Source organism: Sapajus apella, unplaced genomic scaffold, assembly GCF_009761245.1.
Source record: "Sapajus apella isolate SASKATOON/1434 unplaced genomic scaffold, GSC_monkey_1.0 scaffold3, whole genome shotgun sequence".
Taxonomy (NCBI): Eukaryota; Metazoa; Chordata; class Mammalia; order Primates; family Cebidae; genus Sapajus; species Sapajus apella.
This window is the reverse complement of record NW_022436943.1, coordinates 27,029,410-27,044,339: the sequence shown is the minus strand read 5'-3', so window position 1 is coordinate 27,044,339 and position 14,930 is coordinate 27,029,410.

The following is a 14,930-nucleotide window of genomic DNA, read 5'->3' as shown; positions in this document are numbered from 1 at the left end:
TCTTGTAAAGCAGGCCTGGTAGTGACAAAATCTCTGAGCAATTGCTTGTTCGTAAAGGATTTTATTTCTCCTTTGTTTATGAAGCTTAGTTTGGTTGGATATGAAATTCTGGGTTAAAAATTCTTTTCTATAAGGATGTTGGATATTGTCCCCCACTCTCTTCTGGCTTGTAGGATTTCTGCCGAGAGATCCACTGTGAGACTGATGGGCTTCCCTTTGTGGGTAACCCGACCTTTCTCTCTGGCTGCTCTTAGCATTTTCTCCTTCATTTCAACCTGGTGAATCTGACGATTATGTGCATTGGGGTTGCTCTTCTTGAGGAATATCTTTGTGGTGTTCTCTGTATTTCCTGGACTTGAATATTGCCCTACCTTGCTAGGCTGGGTAAGTTCTCCTGGATAATATCCTGAAGAGTGTTTTCCAGCTTGGATTCATTATCTCCATCACATTCAGGTATGCCTATCAAATGTAGATTAGGTCTTTTTACATAATCCCATATTTCTTGTAGGCTTTGTTCATTTCTTTTGACTCTTTTTTCTCTTTTCTTGCCTACTCGTTTTATTTCATTGAGGTGATCTTCAATCTCTGATATCCTTTCTTCTGCTTGGTCAATTCAGCTATTGAAACTTGTGTGTGCTTCTCGAAGTTGTCATGTTGTGTTTTTCAGCTCCATCAGGTCATTTATATTCTTCTCTAAGCTGTTTATTCTCATTAGCATTTCATCAAACCTTTTTTCAAGGTTCTTAGTTTCTTTGCATTGAGTTAGCACATGTTATTTTAGCTCAGAGAAGTTTGTTATTACCCACCTTCTGAAGCCTGTTTCTGTCAATTCATCAAACTCATTCTCTATCCAGCCTTGTTCCCTTGCTGGTGAGGAGTTGTGATCCCTTGGAGAAGGGAGGCATTCTGTTTTTGAGTGTTTTCATCCTTTTTGCCCTGGTTTCTTCCCATCTTTGTGGATTTATCTACCTGTGGTCTTTGTAGTTGGTGACTTTCAGATGGGGTCTCTGAGTGGACGTCCTTTTTGTTGATGATTAAGTTATTTCTTTCTGTTTCTTAGTTTTCCTTCTAACAGCCAGGCCACTCTACTGTAGGACTGCTGGAGGTGCATTCCAGACCTTGCTTGCCTGGGGATCACCTGTGGCAGCTGCAGAGCAGTAAGGGTTTCTGCCAGTTTCTTCTGTTATCTTCATCCCAGAAGGATACCTGCCAGATGTCAGCCTGAGCTCTCCTTTATGAGATGTCTCTTTGGATATATGGGCATCAGGAAGCTGCTTGAGGAGACAGTCTGACCCTTATAGGAGCTCAAGTGCTGAGCTGTGAGCTCCGATGTTTCATTCAGAGCTGCTGGGCAGGTACATTTAAGTCTGCTGCAGCGGAACTCATAACTGCCTTTTTTCCCAGGTTCTCTGTCCTGGGAAGATGAGGCTTTATTTATAAGTTCCTGATGTGCTGCTGCCTTTTTTCAGAGATGCCCTGCCCAGCAAGGAGATAGCCTAGTCACAGTCTACCAACAGAGGCATTGCTGAGCTGCTGTGAGTTCTGCCCAGCTGCTGTGTGAACTTCCTTGTGGTTTTGTTTATAGAGGTATAGTCAGAATGGCCTCAGTAATGGCAGATTACCTCGGTAATGGCGGACTGCCTCGGTAATGGTGGACTGCTTTGGAAGTGGTGGACTGCCTCAGTAATGGCTGACGCCTTCCTCCCACAGAGCTATCCCATCCCAGGTCCAGCTGCGCTTGCTGTGAAACTCTTAATCCACAGCGTTTCAGATTGCTTGTCTTTGTAGGGGTGGGTCCTGCCAAGCCAGATCACCTGGCTCCCTGTTTCAGCACCCTTTTTTTCAGTTGAATGGGTAGCTCTGTCTCCCAGGCGTTCCAGACGCCAGTTGAAATGGCCGCCCAGATTTGTGTGAGTTTTTGTGTGGAGACCCACTGTGACAGCTGAAACAGCCATGCTGGAAACTCGTGGCGCTTTTCAGCCCAGGAATCTCCTGGTCTGTGGGCAGTAATAACTCATTTGGAAATGCAGTGATCACGTACCCTCTGCATTGTTCTGACTGGGAACTGCACTCCAGAGCTGTTCCTATTTGGCCATCGTAACAAAGTGTTTGTGTTTTCTCTTTCTTATACCAAACCGTTGGGTACAGAGACTTCAAGCCTCTAGGAGGGAGAGGCCATAAGATAAAAGATACCTGGGCCCCTGAAAGCCACCTGCCAAGCAAGAATACCTGTGCTGGACTTGATATGTGAGCAAGAACCAAACATTTATTTTTCAAGCCACTGGAAATTTGGGATTTGATTAGTGCAACAGATTGTGTTATCCTAACAAATCCAGTTTTGTAGGTCTGAGGCTTGAGAAGCCGTATGAAATGCCCAATGAGTGGGCATAGAGGGAGCAGATGCCCACCCTCTGAAGAGTCTCACTGGCCTGGACAGGCCACCAGACAAGGGAGACCCACTGCATGTAGCTCCATAGCCAGAGATGGGTAGAGAAGGGCAGAGCTGCATATGAATGGCTGCAGACCAAAAGACTTCTTACCCCAAGACACTTGAACAACGCTAAGAGGAGCGTGCCCTGACAAATGCCTGAAATCAGACTTCCCACCACACACACACAGAATGAGTTTGAAATGGCTGTGGCTTGTACTCCATAAATGCCAATCAAATTTAGTCTCCAAGCCTCCACCCTTCCAAATGGGTGGGAATCAGTTCCAAGCATTATCGATGCTCCCTCTGCCTCCCCCATGTTATATAGTACCCACGAGTCCAACTCAGTGCCCCAAATGAGGGAAGGCCTTTCATCCTTAATTCAGGAGGAGCAACCCTGGTCCTCTGTAGTCCTGCTGTATACCCTGGACCATGTTAAGAATAGGGCCAGGTCCTCTACCTACTTGAGGAAGCCACCAACCTCAGGAATCTCCCTCTACCCCTTTCTATGGCCCAGGATCCAGCCTTTGTCCCCCTCCATCACCACCCTTTTCTCCTTGAGCAATTCATATTTTTGAAAAAGCCAGAAGGGCAGGTATATGCGGACAGCTTCTGCTTTCTACTTCAGCAGCACAAACCTCCCAGGAGGCAGAGGACACGGGGCGTGAAATTCAGGGAGAGCCAAATATAAAAGACTCTCTCACTGATCCGGTTCCAGGGATAATAACAGCATCAACCTCTGAGGGCTGCTATGAGGACGAGAAAAGAGAAAGCATGCCATACTGCCAGCTTTAGCCTGGCATAGCGCTAGTTCTTGGTCATGGTTACCCATGGAATACCTTTTCAAGTGGATGACTTTTGTCCTCCACCTTCCATGTTTCTTCCATCACAGGCAAGAGGTTTTGGGAAAGTTTCAGGCAAGTCCTAGAAAAATTTAAAATCCCTTCCAGTTAGTTACTGTCCTCACCAATGAAGAAGTGCCACTTAGGGCTGGGCATGGTGTCTTATGCCTGTAATCCCAGCACTTTGAGGGGCTGAGACGAGAGGATCTCTTGAGGCCAGGAGATTGAGGCTGCAGTGAGCCGTGGTCATGCCACCACAATCCAATCTGGACCAGAGAGCAAGACCTTGTCTCAGGAAAAAAAAAAAAAAAAAAAAAAATCCAGCTGCCACCACCACTCCACGAGAGAGATAAATACCGCAGTCCAGGAGCAGACATTAGGCTTAGTTTATAAACACTTGGCAAACTGTGGCCGCCATAAGGAAGCATCCCTCTTCTTCAACTGCAGGAAGTGGCATTGACCCACAACCCCAGCGGCCAGGCCCTGAAATCCCTCGCGTTTTCACACAGAGGCCATGCTTCCTAGAGGCTACTTCTGACCAATGACAGGGATCTGCAAGAGTTTTGGGGGCGGGCCTATTGCTAGGGGCATGGCCCCCTCTGACAGGTGTCTGGCTGGAGAACTCCCGGAAGTCTCCCCAACCCTGCCCTAGGCTGTGGGGCCTGCCTTTCCTTCCTCTCTCCTTCACTAGGCATCAGATCTGGTCTGGAGCCACACTCTCTCAGTGTGTCTTCTGGCTCCCTCCCAGGCTCCTCTCACAGATGTTTCTCCTAATTTCTTGCATATTTCGTCTTGTCTTGCATCTGCTTCTGGGTGGCCAACTCTCCCTTTTCAGTGGGCTCACTTTTCATAGCGTGTCATTTAGATAGCAAATATTAGTTCAACTCACTTCCTGTATTGAAGCTGTGAAATGCAACATTATAAGGATAAATGTTTTAAGTATAACTGTTAAGACTTCTTCCTATCTGAAAGCGTTAACTCTTGTTTTAACTACAGTGTGACTTTTTTTCCCCCTGAATTTGGCATCTGCCACCATTCAGGCTGAGCTTTTAAACTCTCAAGTGGCTGTTGAGTTCTGTTATAGCTCTTAACTCTCCCTAGAAACGCTGAACTACTTAGGAACAAAACATCAATTGCATTAAAAAAATACATCAGCAATGTAATGACATTAAAAGTAATTTAGAAGATACAGGAAGATAATTCCCATAATACCATTGTCCTAACACAAGAGCTGCCATTTCGGGGGCCCATCCATGTCCATCCTCTCTCACTTCCTGCTTTTTCCAAAACTCCTTTTTTTCTGGACGGTTATTTGCAGACCTGCCTGACTTAGGCATGGACCACCAGTTCTCAACCCTAGACACACATCAGAATCACCTAAAAATGACTGAAGCCTGGCCCTGAGCTGGAACTTCTCTAACCTGAATCTTTTCTTCTGTTTCAGAGTCCAGATGCAGAATTCACTTGATCAGACCTCTCAATATATAGCACTTTACCATTGCCAGTCCATTCTTAGTGCCCATCTTTTTATTTTATATATTATTTTTGACCTCTTCATCCCTCCACTCCCAGCCCCCAGCTGTGGGTACCCTATGGGTTTAGGATATGTTCATTTTATGAAACGGAGTCTTGCTGTGTCACCCAGGCTGGAGTGCAATGGCACAATCTCAGCTCACTACAACCTCCGCCTCCTGGGTTCAAGTGATTCTTCTGTCTCAGCCTCCTGAGCAGCTGGGAAGTCAGGCGTGTGCTACCACGCCTGGCTAATTTTTGTATTTTTAGTCAGGGTTTTGCCATATTGGTTAGGCTGGTCCTGAACTCCTAATCTCAGGTGATCTGTCCACCTCTGTGTCCAAAGTGCTGGTATTATAGGCGTAAACCCCCATGCCCAGCCTGGGATATGGTCTTAAATGTGAATCAATTCTTATAAATATGTAATGTTTGGGTGTATGGGTTTTTAATGTACATTCTGTAAATGTCATTATTTCTTACCTGTTCTCATTCACACTGTGTTTGAAGATTCTACCTTGATTGATGTATGAATTCTGCATAGGGTCTCTCACTTCCTACTTTCCATGACCCTGGGAGTGTCTGCCCATGTGGCCTTTAGCTCTTCACTAGCTGTGGCAGCTCTGCAGTGAGCATCCTCCTGTCCCTCGGGGGCCTGTGAGAATCGCTCGGTGGAAAGGGCTCTAGTAGTCCTCAGTTGATTCAGATGCATAGCCAGGTTACGGACCACTGCCATCCCTCAACAAGTTTAATGATCTTTTAAGGCTTATTTCACACTGCTCTTCTATAGGACTGGCTCCTTCCCAACTAAAGTCTGATGTTCTTAGACTCCTTTTTTTTTTTTTTTTTTTTTAAACTTTGTAAAAATCTCTTTTTAACTGGGCATGGTGACTCACGCCTGTAATCCCAGTATTTTGGGAGGCTGAGGCTGGTGGATCACCTGAGGTCAGTAGTTCGAGACCAGCCTGGCCAACATGGTGAAACCCCATCTCTACTAATACTGTAATACAAAAATTAGCTGGGCATGGTGGCGCATGCCTGTAATCCCAGCTACTCAGGAGGCTGAGGCAGCAGAATTACTTGAACCCAGGAGGCAGAGGTTGTAGTGAGCCAGGATTGTGCCACTGCACCCCAGCCTGAGCAACAAGAGTGAAACTCCATCTCAATAAAAACCCCAAAAAACAAACAAACAAAAAAAATCTCCCTTCAAGGGACTCAGAAGTACTAAAGCAGAAGCGATAAATCACATCTTAAATAGGATCCTGTATTCATTTCCTGTGTTGCTGTGACCACAAACTTAGTGGCTTAAAACAACACAAAGCATTTTCTTTCAGTTCTGGAGGTCAGAAGTCCTAAAGTCAAGGTGTCAACAGGACTGAGTTCCTTTTGCAGACTCAAGGGGAAAATCTATTTTCTTGCCTCTTTTGGCTCCATGAGGCTACCTGCATTCCTCACGACCCCTTGGCTGGCATGCCTCTGACCTCTGCTTGTCCTTGCCTCTCTGCTCTTGAGGGGACCCTCCTGTCTCCCTCTTCTAAGGCCTCTGGTGATAATGTTGAGCTCACCTGGATAATCCAGGATCAGCTTCCGATCTTAAACATTTTTAACTTGATCACACATGAAAATTTGACTGAATACTTATTGCCATGTAAAGAAAGCTATCCACTGGTCTAAGGGTTAAGACAGGAACATCTTGGCAAAGAGGGACATTATTGCCTAACACATAACCATTGAATTTTTTCATTTCAACTTAATTAGGCTTGTCGTTGTTGTTGTTTTGAGACAGAGCCTCGCTCGATTGCCCAGGCTAGAGGGTAGTGGCATGATCTTGGCTTACTACAGTCTCTGTCTCCTGGGTTCAAGTGATTCTTGTGCCTTAGCCTCCCAAGTAGCTGGGATTACAGATGTGCATCACCACGCCTAGCTAATTTTTGAATTTTTAGTAGAGACAGGGTTTCACCATGTTGGCCAGGCTGGTCTTGAACTCCTGAACTCAAGTGATCCACTTGACTCTGCCTCCCAAAGTGCTGGGATTACAGGTGTAGGCCACATGCCCAGCTTTGTTGTTCCCCCCCCCTTTTTTTTGGCACCTAGTCTTTTATTAGGTTTTTTAAAATTGAAAAGTAGCACATACTTATTTTGTTACAAATGAAACAGAGATATATGAGGAAAAAGGTGACCGTTCAGCCCATTCTCCCCTAATAACTCCTTTTGACAAGTAAAGAATGTCAAAAGTTTGACTCAGACTGTCCGTCCATGACCGTCCTCATACAAATCTGGGTGTTTTTGTGTCGTGCAATTGTTGTTTTACAGAACCAGGATCACACACATTAATCTGCAACTTTTTCCTCTTAATGTATTATGGAATCCCTCCAAACCAATCCATAGGAATCTCGCCCATCATTTTTATTAGCAAGTCATATATTTAACAGGATGGATAAACTGCATTGATTCAACTGTTCTGTTATTGGGAGATATTTGGATGGTTTACCATTTTCTACCCCTTGAAACAAGCTTCCAAACCCATTCTTTGGCTTGTATTCACCAGATCTCTTATTTCAGAAAGATTCCCTACAGTGGAATGCATCATTCAAAGATATCTCTAGATATGTATTTTAGTAGATAATGCCAGATTATATGCCAAAATTTTAGTAATTTTTATACTCTTACCAGCAAGAAATGTGTGTCCTCTTTACTGCAAAAATAGCCTCCCAGCCAGAATGAAATAGTAAAGCTGTTTATAGTCTATGTTAATTTCACATGTGAAAAAAGAGTATGCTGTTGTTTTAATTCACATTTCCATGAAGACCTCAGGGGTTAAGGATATTTTTAATGTTTATTGACTTGCATTTCATCTTCTTTGATTTAATTGCCTATTTATATTCTTACCCATTGTTTATTTTATTTTATTTTAAGGTATACTTCATGTTTTAAAGGTTTTAGATAACAGGAAAATTGCAAAGATGGTAATGTTCCCATATACCCAACACCGTTTCCTTTAACAGTATCATCTTACATTAGTATGGTCCATTTGTTATCGTTAATGAGCAAATATTCATTTGTTATTATTACTAAAGTCCATATTTTATGGAGGTTTCCTTAGTTCTTAGTTTTTACGTAACATCCCTTTTCTGTTTCAAGATCCCATTCTGGATGCCACGTTGCGTTAAGTCATCGCATCTCCTTTGGCTCCTCTTGGCTGTGATATATTCCTTGTTTTTATTGACCTTGACAGTCTGCAGAGTACTAGTCAGGCATTTTCAGGACGTCCCTGTCTTGTGCTGTGTGTGGTGTTTTCCTCACGGCGAGGCTGGTGTGAGGGTGCATGCCCCCCACATGATTTATTGCTGTTGGTGTTGACCTTGATGACCTGGCTGCGGTATGTTCGTTAGGTTTCTTCACTGTGAAGTTACTCTTTCCTCACTTTGCATACTGTGCTCTTTGGAAGGAAGTCACTAGGTGCAGCCCCTATTTAGGGAGTGGAGACTTTGGCGCCACCTCCTTGAAGATGGAGTATCTTCATAAATTATTTGGAATTCATCTGTATGAGAGACTTGTCACATCTCTCCCATTTAATTTTTTATTCAGTTGTTCATTCATAATAGTATAGATGCATGGAAACTTTATATTTGGGGTTATAATCTAATGCTACTTAATTTTGTTGCTCAAAGTGTTTCAGATTTGACCACTGGGAGCTCTTTTAGTTTACTCCCATGTCCTTTCAACATGCCCCCACTCTTATGGATTGTTTTTAAAGCTCTTCCTTGCTTTCTGGTACTACAAGATGCTCTAGGCTCCCCTGTGTACTTCCTGCCCCATTTCTAGAATCAACCATTTCTCCAAGGACTCTTGATTTCTTAAACTGAAGAATAGTATGAGAAACCAAGGTCTGGGCACAAGATCTGCCCTTTAGTTACTGGGGTGTCATTGTTTCTAGGCTCTCTCAGCTGATAAAGCAAGGAAATATATGTGGGCATACTAACCAGTAACCAGGGGTATGTCCCATTAAACACCTGACAATTGTTTATATATATATGAAAAATAGGGCACCCAAGATAGGAAGCCAGATGATTGACAGCTAGATAGACACATATCTATATTTCTATGTGAACATAGTTCATTTCTGTGTCTGCAACTGTAATCCATTACCACATGGATCATGCTTGCCACCTCTGCTTGTGTATTTGTAAATTCTCACTCCAACAGTGAGAAACCTGCTCTCACCATCCAGCAATATCTACTAATTGTTCAACTCTGGTATACATGTACGGCAGTATCAGAATGTTAACCCATATCCTGATGGGGAAAAATGTTATCAACTAAAGTACAGTACTTATGTCCTTTTTGCCTTTAGTCTTAGGGACTTCACTCGTTCCAAAAGTTACTTAGGTCAGCACCTTTTCCCTCACTCTCTTCAGTGAGATATTTTGATACATTTGTAATACAGTTAGATTATTTTGTCACAGTCTCCATTCCATGCTGAAATCTCCATGCCTCCTAAGTGATTCTTTAAAAAGTTGCATACATTGGACCACTCTTTGTGCTATAAAGTTCTTTCGGTTTTGATAAATGCATAGTGTCCTGTGCCTGCTATCACAGTATCATAAAGAATGGCACGGTGGCTCACGCCTGTAATCCCAGCACTTTGGGAGGCCGAGGCGGGTGAATCACGAGGTCAAGAGATCGAGACCATCCTGGTCAACACTGTGAAACCCCGTCTCTACTAAAAACTACAAAAAATTGGCTGGGCATGGTGGCACGTGCCTATAATCCCAGCTACTCAGGAGGCTGAGGCAGGAGAATTGCCTGAACCCAGGAGGCGGAGGTTGCGGTGAGCCGAGATCGCGCCATTGCACTCCAGCCTGGGTAACAAGAGCGAAACTCCGTCTCAAAAAAAAAAAAAAAAAAATAGTTTCATCACTATAAAAAATATTCCTCGTGCTTTGTTCAACCCTCTGTCCACCTCCCACCATACCCTTGGCAATTGCTGATCTTTCTACTATCTTTATAGTCTTTTTGTTTTGATTTGCTTTTGAGACAGGCTCTCTCACTCTGTTACCCAGGCTGGAGTGCAGTGGCAAGAACACAGCTCACTGCAGCCTTGACCTCCCAGGCTCAGGTGATCCTTTCACCTTAGCCTCCTGAGTAGCTGGGACTACAGGTGCCGGTTACCACACCCAGCTAATTTTTGTACTTGTAGAGATGGGGTTTTCCATGTTGCCCAGGCTGGTCTCGAACTCCCAGGCTCAAGTGCTGGGATTACAGGTGTGAGCCACCATGCCTGGCCTCTTTATAGTTTTTTTTTTCTAGAATGCCATTACTAAAATCATACAATATACAGGCTTTCAGACTGGCTTTTTAAATTTAGTAATACACATTCAAGTTTCCTTTATGTGTTTTCCTTGATAGCTCATTTCTTTTTATCATAAAATAAGATTCATTGGACGGATATGCCACAGTTCATTCATTCACCTATTGAGAGACATCTTGTTTGCTTCTAGTTTTTGGACATTATGAATAAAGCTGCTACGAACATTCTTCTTGCCCATTTTTAAGTTGTTTGTCCTCTACTTTTCAAATTGACTACTAAGAATATAAATTTTATCAAGTTTCAACTATTTTTTCCTGACCTATTCTTTCTCTGTTGGCTTTATTTAGAAATGTAATTGACTATACCTATATTTCAGCTGTGGCTTCTGGGTACTCAGTCTGCCTTAGATTGCTTTCTTCCATCCTAAGGTTAAAAGATGTTCTTCTGAACTTCTCTTTCCTTCCATATTATGGGAGAGTGCACAGACTTAGGCAAAAGAGACAGAAATGCTGCAGAATAGCAGAGGGAATAGAGGGATCGTAACTTGGGCTAGCGCAGGGCTTAGCCCATGAATTCTGAATAGTTTGTCCTTTGCGCTTTCTAGGATCAGCTCTGAGTGAGGGGTTTCATGGGGTCTCTGGACGCTGCAGTTCCAGGAGTAAGAAGCTATGTGGCCTGACTTTGGAAAAGAAAAATCAGGCCCCAGAGTTGTTTCCCTGAGCCTGCCCATCTCATTCCTGCACCCCTTTATTTGTGTGCTCTGTACCTCTCTCCCCACTAGACCGTAAGTGCCATAAAGTTGGGGAGCAGGTCTGGCTTTTGATACCGTCTGCTTTCCCACAGGCCATCATCCCACACATTGAAGAATGTCTGGGATGATGGCCTGTAGGGAAGCAGATAAGGAGGAAGAAAGGAAAGAAAAGAGTGGAAGAAACAAGGAAGGAAGGGAGAAAGGGAGGGAGAGAGAGGGGGACGGAGGAAGGAAGAAGGAAGGAAGGAAGGAAAAGGAAAGGAGGGAGGGAGAAAAAAGGAAATAGAGAAGAAGGGAAACAAAGAAAAGAGAAGAAGGGAAAGAAAGAAAAGGGAAGAGGGAAAGGAAGGGGGAAAGGAAGAGGAAGGGAAGGGAAGGGGAAAGAAAAGGAAAGGGGAAAAGGGAGGGAAGGGGAGGAAAGCAAAGGGGAGGAGAGGGGAAAGGGAAGGGAAGGGAAAATGGAAAAGAAAAGGGAAGGGAAGGGAAGGTGAAAGGAAGAAAGAGAGAGCAAGCAAGCTGATTATTTTCCATTAACCCTAAAACTCCACTTCAAGCTCTCCTTTGCTCTGCTGTGGGTCTGCGTGTCTAACTGCATGAACTGCATCACCAGAGTCCCTTGCCTCCTGGTGTCCCACTGGAGTTGGCCAGGGGGATGCAATATGGGTGAGTTGGAGTTGGGGAGCAAAGAGAGGTGGGAGTGTTTGTTCCTTTTGTTCCCCACCTGTTGGGCAGTCCTGCTACAGCCCAGCTCCTGTGAAGCAGCCCTGCGTCCAGGGCTCCAGCTTTTTCCTGGGCACCAATGACACCGTTGCTTCCCTCCTCTCTAGGCCCAGTGCAAGGACAGCTGCTAGCAGCTGTGTGCAAGCATCTCTTATTACTCACGTGGAGCCACCCAGGCTTCTATAAAGCCACTTCATTAAAGTATGTCAAAATCCCAGCTGAGCATCCTCTGTTTCCTTCCTGGACTCTGACAGGTCCCTAAACTGGAGGACATAGGGAAGGAAGCAAAGGGAGCCTGGAAGGACAAGGGGGCTTCTCAGAAGACCCTCACTCTCCTTACTTCTCAGGAGAATTAAACCCCCCAAAGACCTGAGTAGTAAGTTCTTGTTATTCCCCTCATTTGTGCACTGAAGGGAGAAGGCGGCCTAGAAAGGACTTCTGTGTGACCCACACAGTATGGCCCGAGTCACTCCCGTCACCACATGGCTAGTGGCTCTGTCCTTCCTGTGCCCCGCAGTGCTTGGTTCCATCTCAGTAAGAATCCTCGATAAGATGGCATTGTCACTTACCAGTTTATTTATCTTTTAATAGATAGGGCCTTACTCTGTCGCCCAGGTTGGAGTGAGTACAGTGCTGTGATCTCGGCTCACTGCAACCTCTGCCTCCCAAGTAATTCTCCTGCACAGCTTTCTGAGTAGCTAGGATTACAGGCATGCACCATCACGCCTGGCTAATTTTTGTAATTTTAATAGAGACAAAGTTTCACCATGTTGGCCAGAATGATCTCAAACTCCTGACCTCAAATGATCTGCCCGCCTCGGCCTCCCAAAGTGCGGGGATTACAGGTGTGAGCCACCGTGCCTGGCCTCTTATCAATTTATGTGTCTGTCTCCCACACTAGATTAAAAATTCCTAAAAGCCAAAGATTTCTGGTCATGGCCATTCTGCAAACTGCCTGGTTTCTTGCAGCCTGCCCTGCATACAGTAAGTCCTCACGTGGGTTCACATGAAGAAGGAATAGAGGCTTCACCCACAGATGAACTCTATGGGTGTACCCTTCCAGAATCTACCCACTTCCTAGGCAGTAGAACCATCCCACTTAGTGACTGCCATCCCACTAAGAGCAGAAATTATTCCAACCACGTGGGGTTCTACCTCAGAAACCCATGACCAGTCCCTGAAGACTAAAAACCATTTGACACCGATGATAGCAGAAGGTGATTAAGCTGCTGACTCAAGAAAACCAGCTTCTTCTTCTAAGATCGTCACCTAATCTATGATCAAGTAGTTTTACTCTGACAAATCCTGGCCTCGTGCTTTCCTGCCCCCTTCACATGGCTCTCCAAGACTGCCAGCTTGTATTAATCACCTTTTTTGTCCCTGTACCCTTATTTCTATTGCCATCTTCGATGTAATCTGAAAGATCTGTGCTAGCTCCTAAACACCTCGCTAGGAGACCCTGACCACACACAGGAAACATGAGGGGACCACATCCTCCCATACCCAAACCAGAGATGCTCATTAGAAATCTGGGCTGTCCCAGAAAATCTTGAACACATGCTCACTATATTTATATATCAATACTAAGCCTTGATCCATTTCAATTAAAATGGTTTTAATATCCAGAAATAAGGTCAGACACAGTGGCTCATGCCTGTAATCCCAGCACTTTAGGAGGCCAAGCCATGCGGATCACCCACAGGAGTTCGAGACCACCCTGGCCAACATGGCAAAACCCCATCTCTGCTAAAAATACAAAAATTATCCAGGCATGGTGGCGCTTGCCTATAATCCCAGCTACTCAGGAGGCTGAGGCAGGAGAATTGCTTGAACCCAGCAGGCGGAGGTTGCGGTGAGCTGAGGTCGCACCATTGCACTCCGGGCTGGGCGACAAGAAGGAAACTGTCCAAAAAAAACCCCAGAAATATAATTAGAAAAAAAAATGAAGAAAGCTTGTTGAAGTGTGTCTGACTATAATTGTTTCCACAGACGTTGTGACCATATTCCTTCTAAAGCAGTATTAATCCCAAATGTTCGATTAGGGGAACATTTCAAATTCCAAATATTGTGATCCTTTTGATGTTGTGAGGTTTTCAATAAAAGCAGTTGTGTGTATAATAAAGTATGATGTTTTCTACACTGCCGTTAAGACTTTTCATCTAAAATCACAAACCAGAGGACAGTGTCCACTTAGCTCAGCCCTGGGGTCGTTCCAGCCCACGTGTCAGGGAATGAAGAAGCCTCCCGAAGATTCCAGCCATTTGGATCTTCCCAGATGAGGGGGATCGAGCATCCCCGCCAGGTCCCGTCTGAATTTCTGACCTACAGAATTCATGAGCATGACGAAATAGTTTACAACCCCTGCCACTAAATTTACAAACCAGTGTAAAACTCTTTTGAGACCATTTTGCTTAGTTTGGTGAATAAAAATCCAGTTATCACTAAAATTTGAGTTGAAAAGAAGGGCTATCTTCCCCCTGAGTCTTTCAGACTGGAAATTCTAGATATTCTGATGCTTGGTGGCCCTCATTCCACTGAAAGTAGAAGTTATTTCAACCACCCATCCCCTTGTGGGCACTCTGTACTGTGTGATGACCCGCTGACTGCAAGAGCTTCTAACTGGTGGACCAGGTGCCTCGGGAACAGTGACTGTGGGATTTCAAGCACCCTGCCTGGTGTCCTGGCTCCAGGACTCTTCTTGTCACCAACAAATTCTCTGAGGCACACTTGAGGGTCTGGAATCATCACCTTTGTCATCTGTCCAAGGCCAGGTTTACATCCACCACGCTGCTGACGTTTGGGTGGCTACAACTAGTCCCAGGGCTTGATGTGGCTCAGGGAGAGGGGTATTTAAATCTGACTGTCAAATGCTCTACATTCGTCAGGATCCGGAGGCCTAAGCAAGGGGTGTGTTTTGTTTTTGTTTTATACCTTTAGTGACAAGAATGAATACTTCCTGCAGCTCCAGACAGGAAGGAAGTGCTTCTGGGTTAGTAACACTTCCCTGTTAGTAATAAAAGCAGTTGCTCCCTGAGGATGCATTCCGAGTCCATCTTCTACCCAGGATCCCAAACCATGTGACTCATCCTGACCTTGGTTGACAGTTGCACTATATAAACGCCAAAACCCTATAAACTTCACTGGAATTCATCTGAGTCACCCAGCAACACCCTCTCCCGTTACTTGTTTTGCAAACCCACAGTCTTCTGGTTTCATCCATTTTAGCTTAACTTTGAGTATATGTCCTCAGCCAAAGAGCTAAATCAGAGTGTCCCAAACTTTTCCAACCTGTGACACCCATAGGCACTTGAATGGAAGAGGAAGACAGAGAGACAGAAACAGAGAGGAACAGAGATAAAGACAGAGAGA